At 44.0% G+C, this 18734-nt stretch overlaps 1 pseudogene; it reads left to right on the forward strand.

The window, feature by feature from the left end:
- Window positions 1–7750: 7750 nt before the first annotated feature.
- LOC131588641 (zinc finger protein 665-like) overlaps window positions 7751–18734 on the forward strand; it is a 28199-nt pseudogene continuing 17215 nt past the window's right edge.

An 18734-nucleotide genomic window follows, 5' to 3' on the forward strand; every position in this document is an offset into this window, starting at 1 on the left:
ACCGAGTTCCCTTCCTTCTTTTAGAAAAAATTAGGGGGAGATGTTGTAGTTGATAGCCTGAAATGTATTTTTCTCATTTTTTAGTTGTGATTTCCCCCCCCCAGCTTCTCTTTCTCCTAATTGTTTACCTGGCGTCAAGTTACCATGGTTACTGAAGTTTCTTTCCTCAGCCCCACGGCGAGAGGCCGGATAGAGTAAAGAGAAGACCGTGCTGGCATTTCCAGCTGCTTGAAGTTTCTTTAGCCCAGGAAAGCACGGGGTTGAGAGAAGAGAGACCCTTCTTTCCAACACGGAAGTTTGTAACTTTGTTTTCCTGTCCCAGAATGCCTCTGAGCTATGGAAGCTGAGAGGGCATGCTTACCTTGCCTTCCCTTTCTTTCCCCCCTGTGTTGCCAGGAAACCAAGCCCCCCCCTCTCTCCCCCTCTGTCCCTCTGTGGAGAATACTCCTACACCTTTGTGAGCATTTGAAGAAGTTGGTGTCTGTTATTTCTTATCTTGATGTGTGTAACCTTGATTTGTAGAAAGTTTGTAAGATGTACTAACTGAGAAAAATAATTGGTTCTTTCTCTGATGTTCCCACCCTCCGAGAAACCCTGTTAAAAGAAACCCCCCAGACCCCAAATCCTTTGTCTCTCGTCCTTTGGATTCCCCTTCACAGAAATAAACTGTGGAATGCAAACCAGAGAGAGAGTCCCCCCCTGATTTCTTCACTCGCTCTATAGACTTGAATTCTTGAAGAAAATCAGTGAACCCCACAAACATATGCTGGCTCGAAACTCGAGTGAAGAGAAACCTCATCACTGAGCTAGCCGGGCCACTCGAGAAGATCGAGTCACCTATCCTGCCAAACAAGAAATCCAATGGAATCCACAGAATGCTGCAGGACCCAAGAATAAGAAATGAGATGATGAAACCGAGGCACCGCACAGGCTCAGATCCTTACACCATCCTGAACCAGGTGCCCTCCTCACACTGCTGCCATTCACAACTTGATGCAAAAGATGCTTTCTGGGGATCTGCCCACTTCCACAGGATGCAAACACAATTCTGCCTTGGGCTGGCAACAAGAGGTAGAAGGGAAAATGCTCAAGACATGGACGGTCCTTCTGCAGGGATGCACGGAAGCACCGGCCTGACTGGGGCAAGCCTTGCAGGAAATATCAAAGGAATTGACCTCACCCCCAGGGACTGGCTTAATGCAGGATGTGGATGGCTTGATCCAGTCAGGAGGACAAGGAGAAGAGGTAGAGGAAGCCTCTGTGAAATGGCTTCATTTGCAGGCAAAAAAGCAGCTTTGAGTATCTGACGGAAAAGTTCAAATAGTGGAGAAAATGTTTAAATATTTGAGACCTATTTTGACTGAAGGCTTGTGGTATATTGACCCTGAGAGGGTCCAGGGAATCTCAGAAATAACATTTCCCAGGACTAAAATGGAGATGGAATTATTCTTATCATTAACAGGGAATTGCAGGAGCTGGATTGAGGATTCTCTCTTCTAGCCACAACACTGTGTGACTTTTTTACTCCCAGATATTCTCAATGTTACGGGGTGGACATAAGAAAGAGAAAAAAACTTAACAAAATGAAAAAAATAAAATAATTGATGCCCCAGCCATGGCTCTTCCAGACTCAGAAATCTGAATTGCAAGGGAATATTAAACAGGCCACCCCTGAGCCTGCACTGAAGGCAACGCAGCAGCAGCCAGGGCTCCCCAGCGGGGGAAGCCCCTGGGCCTGCCCACAGATCCTCTGCTCAAATCCTCGGCCTGGGCACCCTCCTTTGCCATCTCCAGCCACTGCGGGACAATCCTTGCTCTCACTCTTGCAGCTTCAGCCCTTTCTGTGCCTGCCCTCGCCACAGCTGCTGGGGAAGGCACCGGGACAATTCCACTCTGCCTCTCAATTACACTCACACTCTGCCCTGCCCAGGATTAGCTGCTGCCAAAATAGACCAACTTTAAAATGGCTTCAAATCTTATTCCTCTAAATGGACCTGGTTTGCCTTTGCTTTGGGGAAAGGAATTTTAATGTTTCTTTTCCACCACTCAGCAGAGATGTGTTTAAAATCTCAACAGACTGCATAAAGGTAACAATTGAAATTTTAAATCAGCTGGGAAAGGGAGGATATAAGGTGTCTAAAGAAAAGGCACAAATTTCCCAGCAGACTGTGATTTACCTGGGGTGTGAAATCTCACAAGGGCAATGTAAGCTGGGTACTAATCATATTCAAGATATTTGTGCTATTCCAGAACCCCAGAACCTGCATGAGCTGTGAGATTTCCTTGGGATGACAGAGTGGTACCACCTGTGGATCATGGACTATGGACTAATTGCAGAGCCCCTGTATGAAGCCCAGAAGACACAACCGCTTACCTGGGGCAAACCACAGAAGGAGGCCTTCCTCAGACTGAAGGAGGCATTGACAACAGCTCCGGTGTTAGGATTGCATGATCTATCCAAAGATTTTCAGCTGTTTGTGCATGAAAGATCACACCCAGCACTGGGAGTGCTGACCCAACATTTGGGAAGCTGGAAAAGGCCGGTAGGCTGCTTTTCCAAACAACTTGACACCGTGAGTGCCGGATGGCCTTCATGCCTGCTGGCAGTTGCAGCCACTGTGATGCTGATCCAAGAAGCCAGGAAACTCACGATGGGTAGACACACAGATGTCTATGTGCCACACATGGTGACCACTGTTTTAGAACAAAAGGGGGGGCCATTGGCTATCTCCAAGCAGGATGATGAAATTCCAGGTAATCCTAACCGAGCAGGATGATGTCACACTAAAGACAGCTAACCTTTTGAATCCAGCTTTGCTCCTTACCAGCAAACACATCTGCCCAACGAGCAGAACTGGCTGCTTTAACCAGGGCATTAGAGCTGAATGAAGGGAACAAAGTAAATATCTGGACTGATTCAAAACATGCTTTTGGAGTGGTGCATGTACACAGGGCACTGGGGAAAGAAAGAGGACTGCTGTCTCCTCAAGGCACACACATTAAACATCAAGATGCAGTCCTGCAATTAATAAAAGCAGTACAGAAGTCTGAGCAAGTAGCAATCATGCACTGAAAAGCTCACCAATCAGGAAACTCCAAAATTCATGAAGGAAATCGGAAAGCAGACTGGACAGCCCGACAAGCTGCTCGAGAAGTGCAAACTGCAATGGCATTGATACCTTTAAAAACTAATGTATCTTAATTCAATTTACCCCCAGAACCAAAATATTCAATAAAAGATGAGAAATTGGGACGCTCACTGAATGCACAGAAGAATTCAGAAGGGTGGTATGTGACTACACAGGGACAAGTAGTGGTACCCCCCTTGATAATGAGAGAAGTTCTGCAAATTAAACATAACAAATGTCATTGGAGTGCAGAGGCATTGGTGAAATTGTTAAAACAAAGTTTAATTTCAGTACAGATGTCAACAATGGCAAAATCAGTAATGTCAAAATGTGAAATTTGCTTAAAGAACAATCCAGTGGCTAGATGACAGGCACAATTAGGGAAAATTTGGGTAGGAGTAGAACCAGGAGATTATTGGCAAGTACATTTTGTAGAATTACCAAGAACATGAGAATACAAATATCTATTGGTAGGGGTTGACACATTTTCAGGATGGCCAGAAGCTCTTCCCTGTCACACAAATCAAGCAAAGGAGACAGTCAAGTGGTTACTGTAAGAAATCATTCCAAGATTTGGGGTGCCTCTAGGAATATCATCAGATAGGGACCCACATTTCACAGCCACAGTAGTGAGGGAGGTGAGTAGGTTACTGGGAATAGCTTGGCATCTCCATACACCATGGAGACCCCAATCCAGTGGACAGGTAGAGAGGATGAATCAGACATTGAAGAGGCAAATCAGAAAAATATGCCAAGAGGCTAAATTGCAGTAGCCACAAGCTTTACCAATAGCACTGCTGAGGACTCGGATAAAGCCTAGAAGCGGGATGTCAGTCAGTCCTTATGAGATATTGGATGGGAAACCATATGAATCCCCTCAACCTAATCCAAATGTACATGTTACAGGGAAGCAAGAGGTGTAGAATTATGTTCTGTCTCTTGGAAAAGCTCGAGCTCGACTTCGGAGCACCCTTGTGTGGAATAGGCCGCTGACTCTTGAGAATCCAGTTCATGACATCCCCCCGGGAGATGAAGTGTACGTTAAAAGCTGGAACGAAGAACCATTAAAAGAAAGGTGGAATGGACCCTATCAGGTACTGTTAACTACCTTGACAGCAGTCAAAGGAGCTGGACTGGATCCCTGCATACATTACACCAGAGTGAAGAAGGTTTCCCCTGCACTGTGGACTGCACAAACTGTAGGGCCAACAAAGCTGCAGATAAAGCGGGTTTGATTGTTTCAAATGTCTAGGTTGCTAGTGACTGTAATGGGGATTATTTTATGGCCTTTCGTGCCAGCAGTAGGAATCAATGTTACCTTGGGATGTGAAATGCAAAAGGATCAGCTGACAACTCTTCATTTTAGAATGAAGAGGGATGTGGGGGTGCAGCCAGAAACACAAGTGATAAAAGTCTCTAATACTATTCAGGCAGAAAATGGGATGATTGGATTAATTCACGATTTTGCCAACATGCAAAACACCAGCAAAATAACTGCCTGTCTGCCAATACCAAAGGCAGCAGGAGACCAAATAAATTAAAGAATTATAACATCAGAATTACCTGAAATACAAAAGAATAAAAATGAAAATGTGAGCTGTGTATTGCAAATAGATTATGAGTACCAAAATAAGACAGTGTTTGAAAATGCTGTGAAGCCAAAGTATTCATCTAGATGGGATTGTCATGAAAATGGAGGAAAGTATGAACCAAAACTAGGCTGGGATGGGGGATTAGGGAATTATGGATGGTGTTATGAAAAGATAGCAAAGGTTATTAAAGAAAAGATTCCAGTATCGAAGTGGAAGTGTGAAGGACAGGAAGGAAAAGATCGGGCTGAAGCTTGGGACAGTGCATGGTCAATGAGTGTGCTTCAGAAATTCCAATCTATGGCAGATAGCCCTTGGTGCATTAAGTGGGAAGGCTCTGAAAATGAAACAGATCCAGGGGTATGGAACACTGCAACCAGTAGTAGAATGGAGGCAGACAAAGTGAATTGGTGGGTATGGAACAAAACTTAGGACTGTACTTCTGATGATGAAGAAATAAAACAAATGCCACCACTAGTGGTAGCTCTGCAAATTGGATGTGCCTGCAGAGGAATCAAACATAAACAAGGTGAAATAAATGACAAGATAGGACAAGTGATCCAAAAGGTAATATGTAGCACAAGTACAATTCAGAGTCCAGGCCAATTTGGATGGGCAGCAAGCGATGGCACCTGGACAACACATTTGCCTGTAGGTGAAAAAGTAAAAGAGATTACTTTAGGCCTCCCCACCTTATGCCCAACTTGGAAAAGGTCCCCATTTAAGGGAGAACATGAACTTCTGCAAATAAGGACGAGACAAGAAGTTTAGGAAAAAAAAATTGAGGATGAAGAAAGATGGCAGGAACCCTCCAGTAGTGTAAAATTTGAGTGGGCTCTGGAATCCTTGTTTGGTCCAATAGCAAATTATAACAATAGAAAGATGTTGTACAAACTTACAGGTCAGGTAGAAAGATTGGCAAGAGTTACCAAAGAGGGATTTAGAGAGCTAAATGTACAATTACAAGCCACAACTAAAATGACCCTGCAAAACAGATTGGCTTTAGATATGTTATTGTTGAAAGAACACGGAGTATGCAGGTACCTAAAAGGACAAATTGATCACTGCTGCATCCACATCCCAAATGGAACTGCAGATGTAGAACACAACATTAATCCATTAAAACCCATAGAACATGAAGCACAGAAAGAGAGGGAAGATCTGACCACAAGATGGGTAGATAAAAGTTTTGAAGGGTTAGGATGGAATGTGAGCTCCTGGATCAAATCTATTCTTGAGAGTCTGATAATCCTACTGATTGTGTTCTTAGCAATCTGGTTAATCTGTGCAGTTCTGAAAGGAGAGATAAAGAAAAGAGAATCCTGGAACCAGAAGATAATAAAGGCGCTGACACGGGACAGAGATCCACATCCGCATTTGTCATCTCCAAGTCCTCCAGAGTGTAACAACGCTTACGACAACTGTGGATTCGAAGATGAACATCAAGTATAAACTCAGAAAAAGGACAGTATATAGTGAAAGCATTACACTTATTATAGAAAAGTGAAATACTTTCAAAGGGGGGAAATATGTTACTATGGGGTTAAATGTTTCTGAAAATGTTTCTTAAAATCATGTAGAGGTAGGCCACAAGAATGCTTGGTATTAGGGATGGTCTAGCAAGCTGAAATGTTTACGGTAATGGGAACTGGTACTTGGGGTCTCCAAGATACCCACCCAGAGATAAGATTCGGACATGTTCATACAAGGATGAGCTAGGTCTCATGAAGCAATATGGACAAAGTTAATGAAGCAATATTAATGAAACAATATTGATAAGGCTGTTATAGTGATTACTGCTACAGCTGAAATTGTTGAAATATGCGCACTTTGGACAAAGACAATGGAGCTAGATTTGGGTTGCTGATACCCTTAGTTCCTGCGCAATTCAGTAAAGCACCTGCATATAAATCAGTCTGTGATTATTTGTGTTCCTGAACGCTAACAAAGACAGATCAAAAACTTCCAAAACACCAAAAATCTGATATCCCCTCAAAATAGAAAGATCCAGCCCTCACAAAAAACCAAAACACCAACATTTAGCCCAATAAAGCTCAGAAACTCCAAGATTCAGCCCCGTGAAAATCGTGGATCTCCCTGCCCGGGCACTCGCTGCATGGGGGGGTGAGGGGGGCAATGAGGCCGGGCCGGAGCAGGGGGTGCCTGAGAGAGGCCCCGAGCCCGGGGGAAGCCCCTGCAGAGCCATGGAAGTGGCTCCTGGCCGGACTCGGGGATCCCCCTGGCGATCCCCGCTGGAGCAGCCTGGTCCTGAGGGACTCTGGCCCCTGGCAGGGACCCCAGGCTGCAGCAGGACAAGGATTCCTGTCCCTCAGGGGGAGGCACTGACATGACCTGACTGTGACCCCCATCCCTGTGCCTCTGGGCGGGGAGGGGGACGGAGAGGGGCACAAAGTTAAGCCCGGGAAGGAGGGAGAGCTGGGGGGAAGATGGATTTCCGTAGGAATTACTTTACTTCTCATTTTCTTGCTCTGACACGTTTGAAAACAAATTCAAATAATTTCCCCAAGTCAGGTGTGCTGTGCCCGTGACCAAGGATTGAACTGTCCCCACCCTCATCCAGACCCCCGAGCCTTTCCTTGTGTGTTCTGCTCCCCGCCCAGGGCAGGAAGGAGAGTCACAGAGTTTTGGCCTCTTTCCGGCATAGCCCTGCTCCATCCCGGACTCACCCCCAGCTCGCAGCGCCCTCAGCTCCCAGGCACCCCGAGCTCCCGGCGCTTCAGCGCAGCGGCGCTTCCTTGGCCTCCTGCCCGGGCCGGGCCCAGCGCCGGGGCCGCTCCTCAGCCCAGGCGAACGAGAAATGGCGGAGCTCAGCCCAAGGCAGGCGAGGCCGTGCCGTGTGCAGAGCCCGCCGCTGGCTGCGATTGGCTGCTTCTGCCGTCACTCGTGGCTCTGGCGCGCGCTGATTGGGCAGAGCGGGGACAAGCCCGGCCCCGCTGGCGCCCCCAGGGCGGCCGTGGGGCAGGAGAGCCGCCATTGCCGGAGCGTCTGTGCGGGCCCGGCAGCGGCGGCAGCAGCGGCCGGAGCCCGGTGAGGCGGCGGCGGAGCTCGGAGGCGGCCCCGGCCATCGCAGGTGGGAGCCGCGCTCGGTTCTGCGGGGGCTCGGGGCTCGCTGCGGGCCCGGGAGGTTGTGTAATAAATGGAATTGATTCATGCTGACTAAATTGTAACTATTCGGAATGTTATTATTAGAAGCAACCAATGGAATCAGTGTTATAAGGCAGATGTACCCCTTTGCAGATGTTACATGTTAAAATTGAGGTACAGGATGTAGTTTAGAAGATAAATGGTGTCTCAAGACCAAAACGGCCTTGAGATGGACAAAATTAAAACGACTTTAAGCATTGGGCCTAAAAAACAGTAAATATCAAATTAATTAGTAGAGTAACATAACACAACGCTTAGTACGCACACACAAACCTGTAAGGTTATCCAAAGGACAATGAGGAAGAGGAGAAGCCTTCGCCAAAAGACGCCCAAAAGAAAACTGAAGACCCCCTAACAACAAGTGAAGCATGTGCCTCGATGAAAAATGACCTAAAGTCAGCAAAATCGGAAATAGGAGAAAACATATGGGAAACATAAATGAATATGTATAAGCATACAGTATATAAGGTTAGCTTGAAGTGCTTTGTTCTGTACGTGAGGCAGGGTGGGGAACTCCCTCCGTACCCCGGGTCGGTTTTGCTTATGCCTTAACCATTTGTAACCACTGGCCAATTATATTCACACATATATATATATATAAATATATATCTGAATATATCTACTAAATTTTATCTTTCTTACTAAATTGTATTCTTTTACTAAATTGTATTCTTTTATTATTTTGTATCCAATTTAATAAAGTATATTATCAATTAATTAGATTGATTATTTGGAAATTTGAAAGTCATTTATAACAATTCGATGCCAAAACCCAGGAACTCCAATCTAGGGGAATACATGGAATACATGGGAATACATGGGAATCCCAGAGAGGAAAAACAAGCAGAAAATGATTAATTATTATTTGTTTAAATAGACAAAGAAAATGATCCGAAAATATCATTTGAATTGGCCAAAGTTTGGATCGTTTAAAGATTAGATTTGTTAAGCTTTAAATCAGTATGTAAATTCAAAAGAACCTTTTTATCAAGAAGAGAGCGACTCTGCTACCCTGTAGTTTCCCGGGGTGTGGGGAAAGATAAATTCCTTACTAAAACACAAGAAAGCGAGAGTTATCTGTTGTATCCTTTACAAACTAAAAAGTAGGAAAAAAAAAAAAAGAGGTAAAACTGTTCCTTCACCTAAAGGTATTTTGCTGGAAATAGAAACAGCAGCACTACCTAAATCCCATTTAACTGAAAAGGGTGAAGTGCTGGCTGTGCCAAGTGAACTCTAACATATAACACAACTGACCATTTGTTACAACCTGGCATTAATTTGGTTTGGTTTATTATATTTAGACATTCAAAAGACAAATTCTGCCTTGCTTAGAGTCTGTGAAGCACAAACACATTTTATGAATATATAGTATCTAAATGGTGTGTTACAGTTGTGTTATGTGCATTATAAGTGTTAAAAACATGTAGCACAGGATTTTTCACAGAACCTTAAATTTCCGTATTTTTTAAATATGTTTGTTTTTCAATATTTTGTATAGTCAATATAAATGGTTTTGACTAAATGTTTTATTTATTTAACAGCAAAATTTTTTCTAGAAGAAGCCCCTGTTAATTAAAGCTTTATTAATAAATTGCTAACTGAAGTTGTGGAAAAAGTAACTTTTATTGTAGTTGGCACATCTCTGGAGCTTTAGTAGTTTGAATTAAAAGAAAAAAAAAATACCTGCCTAAGAGAGAGAGAGATAAGACAGTGCTGTGAAATCTGTGCCATCCTTGAAACAAGCAGAGTTGAAGTGGCTCATAGGAACCTTATGAGGCCAAGGGTAGCAGTGAGACCAAACGTGTCAGTGACCAGACCCCAGGGTATAAACTTTGCTACCAAGAAGAGCGGCACCTCGGCCCTTGGCTGCAGCCCAAGGGGCCTTGAGGAAGGTAGAGAGTGAAAACTCCTGAGGATTATTTTCACTGTGTTCATTAAGATACCCTTGGCAACTGGCCAAAACCATAAAGCAGGATGGGACAGAATCCAAAAAAAAAGAAAGAAACAAGCGATATTAAAACAAGCAGCACAAAAGCAAACAATGAGCAAACAAACTATGCAAAAACAAAATCACAATAATTCTGATCCATGTGACAAATGCAAACAAATATGACAAATGCAAAAACAAGATAAAATCTGTGTTTGTGGCACATCCATATGTTAATGCTGCCTGTTACAATCACAGTAATTTTATAAAAGTATAAAAAAATCTCAGGGAAAGAATTAGAGAAAATTAATAAGTAGTGTGAACAGTTGAAACAGCAGTATAGCAACTGAGATTGGCCAACCATAACTAAAATATTTTTGTAAGTTAAATGCAAGAAGTAGTTACAGAACTAAAATTATTTAAATGTTAAATTTGTGAAAGACTTAAAATAGCTAAAAAATAGCTGTGGGAAAGTGAGAGTCTAGCTCCAGACCAATTTTTAAAATGAAATCTTACTCAAACTTCCAAGACATTAAAATGACCTGGAAGATAAAGTTTGAATCATCAAATAATTAAAACAGTTTGTATCAGATAACAATACTAACACCTGGCCACCAAAAACTCCTGCTGGATATTAGAGAATGACAAAAAGAAACTAATTGTAGGATAACCATGTTGATTTGTGCTGGTATAAAAGTTCTGGAGCTAACCCTTACCAATCCATAAGTGACCTAAAATTCTATTTGGAACAACCAGGTACAACAAGTAACAAATGGAAAGCCCCTGATAGAATATATTAAATTTGTGAGTAAAGAGCATAGAGTGAATTACCTCAAAGGTGGAGAAGAACCTGTATCTTAAGAGTTACATGACCCTCCTTCTTCGAGGTCCAGGAGCAATATGTTAAGTGCACCATTTTATGAAACATTAAAGAACAATAAAAGAGACTTGAACCTTGACTTTCCAAAAGCAAGAAGAAACCAGAAATGAAGACAAATGGCCTGCAGAGAGATGACCCAGCCACTTGAGCTGCAGATGGATCTTAGAGGTATAGAACCCAAATCTATCTATTGAATCAGTTCATGAAGCTGCAGACAGTAGTTAAAGTTGTTTCAAACCACACCTCTACTGCCCTAAAGCTGCTGGCCAAGCAACATTCACAAATGTGAGCATTTGTTTATGGAAACAGAATTGCCCTGGACTATTTGTTAGCTGAAGAAGGGGGAGTTTGTAGAAAGTTTAACAAATCTGAGTGTTGTACAAAGATAAATGATTATAGAAAAGCCATCACAAAAATTGCTAAAGATATATATACCAGTTCAAAAATAGAATTTTATTTTGAAGACTGATTAGTGAGATAACCTAAGAAGTACTTAGTGGAAAAAGTTAAAATTTATGGCATAGTGTTTTATATTAAGATTATTGTTTCTATTTTGTATAATTTCATGCCTTAATAGACTAATCCATTCAGTAATTCAAGGAATACTGAACGAAAAGAAACTATAATAGCTCAAAAAAAAAGTTAACTAAATTTGAAAGAGAGTGCAAAAAGCTTGATACAGCATGAAAAATGTTAAAAAATTAGAAATGAAAATAAAGTAAATGCAAGAAATTAAATTATGGAGAAGATAAAAAAATAAGATCCAAGTTTATGTTTTTTTAAAAAAAGGCATGAATAAATGTAATCAAAAGGAGAAATGGGGTATTAAAATAAATGGAATTGATTCGTGCTGACTAAATTGTAACTATTTGGAAAGTTATTATTAGAAGCAACCAAAAGAATCAGTGTTACAAGGCAGATGTACCCCTTTGCAGATGTTACATGTTAAAATTTAGGTACAGGAGGTAGTTTAGAAGATAAGTGATGTCTCAAGACCAAAACGTCCTTGAGATGGACAAAATTAGAACACCTTTAGGCATTGGACCTAAAAATCAGTAAATATCAGACTAATGAGTAGAGTAACATAACACAACGCTTAGTACGCACACACAAACCTGTAAGGTTATCCAAAGGACAATGAGGAAGAGGAGAAGCCTTCGCCAAAAGACCCCCAAAAGAAGACTGAAGACCCCCTAACAACAAGTGAAGCATGTGCCGTGAAGAAAAGTGACGTAGTCAGCAAAATTTGAAATAGGAGGAAATTTACAGGAAGCATTAATGAATATGTATAAGCATACACTATATCAGTTTAGCTTGAAATGCTTTGCTCTGTACATGAGGCAGGGTGAGGTACCCCGGTCGGTTTTGCTTATGCTTTAATCATACTTAATTACTGGCAAATTATAGATATAAATTGTAATTTTTTCCTAAATGATATTCTTTTACTAAACTGTATTCTTTTATTATACCAAATTACTATTCAAATTACTAAATTGTATTCATTTTTAATTAAACTGCCATTAACCCAAGGGACCTAGCTGTCAAAATTGTAATTTCATTGATCACAACCGGTGAGGCGGCGGCGGAGCTCGGAGGCGGCCCCGGCCATCGCAGGTGGGAGCCGCGCTCGGTTCTGCGGGGGCTCGGGGCTCGCTGCGGGCCCGGGAGGGGGCGGCAGGGGGCTGTGGCGGGTGGCTTGTGCCGTGGCCGGCCCGTGTTGGCCCTGGGCTGAGGGCGCTGCGGGAGCGGCTGCCCGCGGTCTCCTTGCCGCTGGGGCCTCGGCAGGAGGCGGTGGCGGAGCAGCGCTGGCTCGTCCCGCTTCGTGTCGGGAGGCCGGAGGTGGCTGCGCTGTGCCCGGGACGCTGCGCTGGGGCCGCCTCCGAGCTCCGCCGCCGCCTCACCGGGCTCCGGCCGCTGCTGCCGCCGCTGCCGGGCCCGCACAGACGCTCCGGCAATGGCGGCTCTCCTGCCCCACGGCCGCCCTGGGGGCGCCAGCGGGGCCGGGCTTGTCCCCGCTCTGCCCAATCAGCGCGCGCCAGAGCCACGAGTGACGGCAGAAGCAGCCAATCGCAGCCAGCGGCGGGCTCTGCACACGGCACGGACTCGCCTGCCTTGGGCTGAGCTCCGCCATTACTCGTTAGCCTGGGCTGAGGAGCGGCCCCGGCGCTGGGCCCGGCCCGGGCAGGAGGCCAAGGAAGCGCCGCTGCGCTGAAGCGCCGGGAGCTCGGGGTGCCCGGGAGCTGAGGGCGCTGCGAGCTGGGGGTGAGTCTGGGATGGAGCAGGGCTATGCCGGAGCGAGGCTAAAACTCTGTGACTCTCCTTCCTGTCCCGGGCGGGGAGCCGAACACACAAGGAAAGGCTCGGGGGTCTGGATGAGGGTGGGGACAGTTCAATCCTTGGTCACGGGCACAGCACACCTGATTTGGGGAAATAAATTGTATTTAATATCCAACATTTCAGAGCAAGAAAATGAGAAGTAAAGTAATTCCTACGGAAATCCATCTTTCCCCCCGCTCTCCCTCCTTCCCGGGCTTAACTTTGTGCCCCTCTCCGTCCCCCTCCCCGCCCAGAGGCACAGGGATGGGGGTCACAGTCAGGTCATGTCAGTGCCTCCCCCTGAGGGACAGGAATCCTTGTCCTGCTGCATCCTGGGGTCCCTGCCAGGGGCCAGAGTCCCTCAGGAGCAGGCTGCTCCAGCGGGGATCGCCAGGGGGATCCCCGAGTCCGGCCAGGAGCCACTTCCATGGCTCTGCAGGGGCTTCCCCCGGGCTCGGGGCCTCTCTCAGGCACCCCCTGCTCCGGCCCGGCCTCATTGCCCCCCTCACCCCCCCATGCAGCGAGTGCCCGGGCAGGGAGATGGACGATTTTCACGGGGCTGAATCTTGGAGTTTCTGAGCTTTATTGGGCTAAATGTTGGTGCTTTGGTTTTTTTTGGGAGCTGAATCTTACTATTCTGAGAGGATATCAGAATTTTGGTGTTTTGGAAGTTTTTGATCTGTCTTTGTTAGCGTTCAGGAACACACAGAATCACAGACTGAATATATGCAGGTGCTTTATTGAAGCGTGGGTGAACTAGGGGTACCAGCAACCGAAATCTAGCTCCATTGTCTTTGTCCAAAGTGCACATATTTCTACAATTTCAGCTGTAGCAGTAATCACTGTAACAACCTTATCAATATTGTTTCATTAATATTGCTTCATTAATTTTATCTATATTGCTTCATGAGAGTTAGCTCATCCTTGCACGAACGTGTACGAATCTTATCTCTGGGTGGGTATCTTGGAGACCCCAAGTACCAGTTCCTGTTACCGTAAACATTTCAGCTTCCTAGACCATCCCTAATACCAAGCATTCTTGTGGCCTACCTCTACATGATTTTAAGAAACATTTTCAGAAACATTTAACCCCATAGTAACATATTTCCCCCCTTTGAAAGTATTTCCCTTTACTATAATAAGTGTAATGCTTTCACTATATACAGTCCTTTTTCTGAGTTTATACTTGATGTTCATCTTGGAATCCACAGTTGTCGTAAGCGTTGTTACACTCTGGAGGACTTGGAGATGACAAATGCGGATGTGGATCTCTGTCCCGTGTCAGCGCCTTTATTATCTTCTGGTTCCAGGATTCTCTTTTCTTTATCTCTCCTTTCAGAACTGCACAGATTAACCAGATTGCTAAGAACACAATTAGTAGGATTATCAGACTCTCAAGAATAGATTTGATCCAGGAGCTCACATTCCATCCTAACCCTTCAAAACTTTTATCTACCCAACTTGTCGTTAGATCTTCCCTCTCTTTCTGTGCTTCATGTTCTATTTGTTTTAATTGATTAATGTCATTTTCTACATCTGCAGTTCCATTTGGGATGTGGATGCAGCAGTGATCAATTTGTCCTTTTAGGTACGCGCACACTCCGTGTTCTTTCAACAATAACATATCTAAAGCCAATCTGTTTTGCAGGGTCATTTTAGTTGTGGCTTGTAATTGTACATTTAGCTCTCTAAATCCCTCTTTGGTAACTCTTGCCAATCTTTCTACCTGACCTGTAAGTTTGTACAACATCTTTCTGTTGTTATAATTTGCTATTGGACCAAACAAGGATTCCAGGGCCCACTCAAATTTTACACTACTGGAGGGTTCCTGCCATCTTTCTTCATCTTCAGTTTTTTTCTCCTGAACTTCTCGTCTCATCCTTATTTGCAGAAGTTCATGCTCTGCCTTGAATGGGGACCTTTTCCAAATTGGGCATAAGGTGGGGAGGCCTAAAGTAATCTCTTTTACTTTTTCACCTACAGGCAGATGTGTTGTCCAGGTGCCATTGCTTGCTGCCCATCCAAATTGGCCTGGACTCTGAATTGTACTTGTGTTACATATTACCTTTTGGATCACTTGTCCTATCTTGTCATTTATTTCCCCTTGTTTATGTTTGATTCCTCTGCAGGCACATCCAATTTGCAGAGCTACCACAAGTGGTGGCATTTGTTTTATTTCTTCATCATCAGAAGTACAGTCCTAAGTTTTGTTCCATACCCACCAATTGACTTTGTCTGCCTCCATTCTACTACTGGTTGCAGTGTTCCATACCCCTGGATCTGTTTCACTTTCAGAGCCTTCCCACTTAATGCACCAAGGGCTATCTGCCATAGATTGGAATTTCTGAAGCACACTCATTGACCATGCACTGTCCCAAGCTTCAGCCCGATCTTTTCCTTCCTGTTCTTCACACTTCCACTTTGATACTGGAATCTTTTCTTTAATGACCTTTCCTATCTTTTCATAACACCATCCATAATTCCCTAATCCCCCATACCAGCCTAGTTTTGGTTCATACTTTCCTCCATTTTCATGACAGTCCCATATAGATGAATACTTTGTCTTCACAGCATTTTCAAACACTGTCTTATTTGGGTACTTGCAATCTATTTGCAATACACAGCTCACATTTTCATTTTTATTCTTTTGTATTTCAGGGAATTTTGATGTTATAATTCCCCAATTTATTTGGTCTCCTGCTGCCTTTGGTATTGGCAGACAGGCAGTTATTTTGCTGCTGTTTTGCATGTTGGCAAAATCTTTAATTAATCCAATCATCCCATTTTCTGCCTGAATAGTATTAGAGACTTTTATCACTTGTGTTTCTGGCTGCACCCCCACATCCCTCTTCATTCTAAAATGAAGAGTTGTCAGCTGATCCTTTTGCATTTCACATCCCAAGGTAACATTGATTCCAACTGATGGCCCTAAAGGCCATAAAATAATCACCATTGCAGTCACCAGCAACCTAGACATTTGAAACAATCAAACCCGCTCTATCTGCAGCTTTGTTGGCCCTACAGTTTGTGCAGTCCACAGTGCAGGGGAAACCTTCTTCACTCTGGTGTAATGTATGCAGGGATCCAGTCCAGCTCCTTTGACTGCTGTCAAGGTAGTTAACAGTACCTGATAGGGTCCATTCCACCTTTCTTTTAATGGTTCTTCCTTCCAGCTTTTAACGTACACTTCATCTCCCGGGGGGATGTCATGAACTGGATTCTCAAGAGTCAGCGGCCTGTTCCACACAAGGGTGCTCCGAAGTCGAGCTCGAGCTTTTCCAAGAGACAGAACATAATTCTACACCTCTTGCTTCCCTGTAACATGTACATTTGGATTAGGTTGAGGGGATTCATATGGTTTCCCATCCAATATCTCATAAGGACTGACTCACATTCCGCTTCTAGGCTTTATCTGAATCCTCAGCAGTGCTATTGGTAAAGCTTGTGGCTACTGCAATTTAGCCTCTTGGCATATTTTGCTGATTTGCCTCTTCAATGTCTGATTCATCCTCTCCACCTGTCCACTGGATTGGGGTCTCCATGGTGTATGGAGATGCCAAGCTATTCCCAGTAACCTACTCACCTCCCTCACTACTGTGGCTGTGAAATGTGGGCCCCTATCTGATGATATTCCTAGAGGCACCCCAAATCTTGGAATGATTTCTTGCAGTAACCACTTGACTGTCTCCTTTGCTTGATTTGTGCAACAGGGTAGAGCTTCTGGCCATCCTGAAAATGTGTCAACCCCTACCAATAGATATTTGAATCCTCGTGTTCTTGGTAATTCTACAAAATCTACTTGCTAATAATCTCCTGGTTTTCCCTAATTGTGCCTGTCGTCTAGCCACTGGATTGTTCTTTAAGCAAATTTCACATTTTGACATTACTGATTTTGCCATTATTAACATCCATACTAAAATTAAATTTTGTTTTTACAATTTCACCATGTCTCTGCACCCCAATGACATTCATTATGTTTAATTTGTAGAATTTCCCTCATTATCAAGGAGGCTACCACTTCTTGTCCCTGTGTAGTCACATACCACCCTTCTGAATTCTTCTGTGCATTCAGTGAGCGTCCCAATTTCTCATCTTCTATTGAATATTTTGGTTCTGGGGGTAAATTGAATTGAGATACATTAGTTTTTAAAGGTATCAATGCCATTGCAGTTTGCACTTCTTGAGCAGCTTGTCGGGCTGTCCAGTCTGCTTTCCGATTTCCCTCATGAATTTTGGAGCTTCCTGATTGGTGATCTTTACAGTGCATGATTGCTACTTGCTCAGGCTTTTGTACTGCTTTTATTAATTGCAGGACTGCATCTTGATGTTTAATGTGTGTACCTTGAGAAGACAGCAGTCCTCTTTCTTTCCACACTGCCCCATGTACATGCACCACTCCAAAAGCATGTTTTGAATCAGTCCAGATATTTACTTTGTTCCCTTCACTCATCTCTAATGCCCTGGTTAAAGCAACCAGTTCTGCTCCTTGGGCAGATGTGTTTGCTGGTAAGGAACAAAGCTGGATTCAAGAGGTTAGCTGTCTTTAGTGTGACATCATCCTGCTCGGTTAGGATTACCTGGGATTTCATCATCCTGCTTGGAGATAGCCAATGGCCCCCTTTTGTTCTAAAACAGTGGTCACCATGTGTGGCACATAGACATCAGTGTGTCTACCCATCGTGAGTTTCCTGGCTTCTTGGATCCGCATCACAGTGGCTGCAACTGCCCGCAGGCATGAAGGCCATCCGGCACTCACGTGGTCAAGTTGTTTGGAAAAGCAGCCTACCAGCCTTTTCCAGCTTCCCAAATGTTGGGTCAGCACTCCCAGTGCTGGGTGTGATCTTCCATGCACAAACAGCTGAAAATCTTTGGATAAATCAGGCAATCCTAACACCGGAGCTGTTGTCAATACCTTCTTCAGTTTGAGTAAGGCCTCCTTCTGTGGTTTGCCCCAGGTAAGCGGTTGTGTCTTCTGGGCTTCATACAGGGGTTGTGCAATTAGTCCATAGTCCATGATCCACAGGTGGTACCACTCTGTCATCCCAAGGAAAACTCGCAGCTCATGCAGGTTCTAGGGTTCTGGAATGGCACAAATAGCTTGAATACGATTAGTACCCAGCTTACATTGCCCTTGTGAGATTTCACATCCCAGGTAAATCGCAGTCTACTGGGCAATTTGTGCCTTTTCCTTAGACACCTTATATCCTCCCATTCCTAGTTGTTTTAAAATTTCAATTGTTACCTTTATGCAGGTTGTTTTCTCTTCTGTAGCTGTCAGTATATCATCAACATACTGGTATACAGTATGTATACATACATACATACAGCAGGTATTGTTCTCTTGGTACTTGCCCATTCTCAGTCCAAATCTCCAGCTCCTTCACCAGCTGGCTTCCAAATAGGGTTGGACTGTTCTTGTATCCTTGTGGGAGTCGTGTCCAGGTGAGCTGGGTTTTCCTTCCATTGTCTGGTTTTCCCATTCAAAGGCAAACAGTTTCCTACTTTCTTTGTCAAGGGCTATGCAGAAAAAGGCATCTTTTAAATCAATTCCAGTAAACCATTTCTATTTCTCTTTCACAGATGTCAACAATGTGTAAGGATTAGCTACCACTGGGTAAATATCTTTAGTTATTCCATTTATTGCTCTCAAATCCTGTACTAGTCTGTACTCATCATTTGGTTTCTTCCCTGGAAATATTGGTGTATTCAATTCTGATTCACATTCTTCT

Source organism: Poecile atricapillus, chromosome 26 (genome assembly GCF_030490865.1).
Source record: "Poecile atricapillus isolate bPoeAtr1 chromosome 26, bPoeAtr1.hap1, whole genome shotgun sequence".
Lineage (NCBI taxonomy): Eukaryota > Metazoa > Chordata > Aves > Passeriformes > Paridae > Poecile > Poecile atricapillus.